Source organism: Aythya marila, assembly GCF_965140915.1.
Source record: "Aythya marila genome assembly, chromosome: 7".
Taxonomy (NCBI): Eukaryota; Metazoa; Chordata; class Aves; order Anseriformes; family Anatidae; genus Aythya; species Aythya marila.
This window is the reverse complement of record NC_139048.1, coordinates 24,697,274-24,701,010: the sequence shown is the minus strand read 5'-3', so window position 1 is coordinate 24,701,010 and position 3,737 is coordinate 24,697,274.

The window sequence follows — 3,737 nt, the reverse complement described above, 5'->3', positions numbered from 1 at the left end:
TTTTTTTTAACAATGATTAAAAGTGACATGTTCAGTAATTAATATTTATATACAGCTAGCAGAGGGCTAGTTACCATGGTCCACAGTTGCTGGACTTTGCACTAAGGCAGTGAGGAGGGCTCACACATTCTGTTCTGAAGCTGGTGCAACCACCCTGAACACACAGGAAAGACCAAAACATCACTGAATTACTTTCTATGCACTTGTTTCACACTCTCAGTCATACACAGTGATTCAATACCTAGAGTGATCTCCTCTCTTTTTAAACTCTCTATTCGCTTTCCATTTTGTCTAACTACTTCTCAAAAATCAAACTGAGCCCTAGGCCATGGATCTCACCTGAGATTTGCTTGTACTATCCTCTGCACTGCTTGCTGGTTATGTATCTTCCCTCTGTATATTTTTATTTATTTATTTTACAAGTGACAGCTGGGTCTGTCTGCTTTGCTCTATGCCGTGCCTAGTACCCCCAGGCCCCACTCTCTATCAGCAACAGTGAAAATCTTTTAATGAATCTGTAGCTCCAGAACAATTTTGAAAGGCAAAACTACTGCTGTGTGTTAAGAGAAGAAACAGAGCACAATAGTACTACTTTGGTATTTACCCTTTTCTGTTTCTTAGAAACAGAAATGAACTATAAGTTCATGTGCACTCAGGTTGACTAGGCATCTGCTCCTCAGTTATCCTAATAATGCTTTGGCTGCATAAATGCTTTTAAAACAGATATAAACCATTCCTTGAAAACACACCTTCTATGGGGAGCCCTTATCCTGCACCACTGCATAGCATCACAAAGCCTATGGGTTTTTACAGAAGCATTGCTTCCAGAGCCCAAATATAGACAAAACAGGGGACTTGAGCAGTTTCATCCAGTGGTCCGTACATTATTACAGAAGATCTGCTAAAGGAATTTAAAGAAAAAATGCATTTTGTCAATCTTCAGCCCTCAGCACACAGGTCATACCTCCATTGGAAAAATCCCACAAAGTGGAAGGTATCAAAAAACACTGCAAAATCAGACTACTTCCATATTTGGCCAGGGATAATAGAAAGTATATTCATGTACAGAAAGCACAAGACTCTGTGTCAGGATAGAGGTGTTTTAAAGCCCTTCACTGTTAGCTTTATTAATTGAGTCTCAGGTGCCAGAGTATGAACACAAAATCTGGATTGTGTTAGAGTGTGCTCTAACAAATAAAGAGGGCCATCTGTAAAAACAGGTGATTAAAAGTATCTGTTTAGAAATATCCATCTGAAAGATGATTACAGATTTGTATCTTTTCTCTGACAGTTGAATGTGGCAACTTATGAAATACATATGCTTTCCCTCTTCCCAATTCCTCCCAGTAAGTAGAGGAGGTCATCTGCCTTTATTGCTAGTATTTGATCTACAGCAATTCACTGTCCTTTAGCAGCATGAAAAGCCTCTAATCAACTGGTAGTGTGGACCCCAGCTGGAAAATGCTGTACACAGTGGTGAGGTTGATACCTGTTCAGAATGAAAATGTACCACTAGACTTGCTTAAAGCTACAGGTAGGAAATTGCTGCTCCTAGCAGGTTAGTCAGTTTGGACTGGACCTTTGCAGCTCTTGCAAGGTGTCAATGTGTGCAAGAAAATGACTAAAATTACTAAGGACTTGTGTGCAACAGCCCGTTTTTTTTTTTTTTTTCCTCTTCTCTTTTTTGAATAATTTATGAAAAGAAAAAATATACAATTCTGAACAGCACACCATTTACCTGATGAAGAAATGTGTAGACAATATAAAACAAGGAAACATTGTGTGTGCATGTCATTTTCACCCAACAGTTACTAGCAGGCTCCCACAAACATCTCTTCTCAGGCATAAATTAGTCACTAGGAAATATACAGACATGACTTTACCAGTAAGGACGGGACTCAAAACAAACCCTCTACAGCTGTATGACAATACAGTTGCTGGAAGATGTCTTCATAAATGCACTCAGCAGATCTATCAGATGGAATACTTCACACACTAATTCCTTGAGGCATTGTACAGAAGAATTAATCAACTGTATGAACAAAGATGCAGACAGCAAGTAAAAAGAAGGCGTGTACATGCAGTTCTTATATTTTGGTGGATTTTAGCAACTTCAATAAATGGCACCAGATAACAGAGGCTGCCTCAATAAATGCACTCAGGAAACTTGTGAAGGTAAGTCAAACTGTGTATAAGATGCTACAGCAGTCAGCAGGGACCAGCCCTGTAGTCAGAAGTCAGGGATATGCACCAATATAGCTGATAAAGAAAAACAAAACAAAACAAGAACAACCAACCCCTTTCCCCTCCAATCCTAAAACTAAACAAAACAAAAAGTCAGCTGTGATTAGACCACAAGCACCATGCTGGTGAAAAAGCAAAGAAGAAAGGGGACAAGTTTCCCCTTAGTGACAGATGTGAGGGCTTTGGGGTCCTGCACGGCATGCCCAAGACTTCTGGCCTGGCTCACGTGCAAGTCAATGAGGAACTGATTAAATACAAAGGAGGAAGCTAGCTGTCCATACCATCTCCTGGAACTACTCAACATACATACTAAAATGTGATTATTCCTGTCCATGAAACAGAAGGTAGAGTCTAAATTCTATTAAGTCCTACTACGATGCCTTGGTCAAGAAGAGTAACAGAGAACTTTATGTGTGGAGACCAAATACCTGGATATCTAATGCTTTCTTTTCTGCAAAGAATGAGGGAAGGAAGCAGATGTGATAGGGCAACCCATGCTTTCAGCACTCTCCTTATCCCTGGTGACTGAACCCTGACCCTTTTCCTGGGTGGTGCTGCTGCCGTGTTGGGGCTCTCCAGAAGCACACCTCTGTGCTGTATCTCTGCCTCATAAGCTCAGCTGTGTTTGTTAGTACCTGTGAAACTTTTTGCTCTGGGAGACTGCCAATGCTTTATTAAAATGACTCAAAATGAGCTTCCTTATAAGCAAAGCGTTTCTCTCGAGGTCCCTTCCAACCTCTAAAATTCTGTGATTCTGTGTGATTATTTATTCCTTCAGCCAAAGTACTTAGAGCAAAAGGATAAAACAACAGGCAGAACTATAAATATGTTTTCCTTTATGAAATGCTTGATCTTTCAAGCATTGTTATCCTCTTTTCATTACAGTTACTCCCATCTATGGCTAGGAGAAACATATGGTATATTGTGTGAGCCCAAGAAACCCTGTCAGCAGTCATGGACATTTCCAGGGCAGTGCTGGGAAACTACTCAGCCCCCTTTCTCCCTTTTCATCACCAGGGCAGGGCTGGGAACTGTAAAATTTTTCTAGAAAGTTGGAACTAGGATAGCAGTACTCCACCCTGTTAATAGTTTTCCCATCGTTTCCCTCAGGACACAAGGTATTTTCTAGATTATCTTTCCTTTTACTGCACGTGGGGGAGGAGGGAGGTTTTCCCAACAGTCTTCATTGCTTTTAACTCTTTGCAGAGAGGACACTGTTAGAGAAGTAAACTGAGGTACAATATGTATATTTATACAATATATAATCTCTCTATATATTATTATTATTGTCCATTCTTTATTCTCTTCCTGTCCATACATTCCCTAACTTGTGTAATTAGTCAGAGGAACCCTGTCAAGCAGAGGACTAGTAGAGATATTGATGAAAATCTGTTTGATTTAAAAGCATGTTACACAAATGCCTAACAAGGAAGTTATTCCCTACTGCCCCCAACCTCCTTTTTTTTTTTTTCTCCCCATAATGATCCATAAAT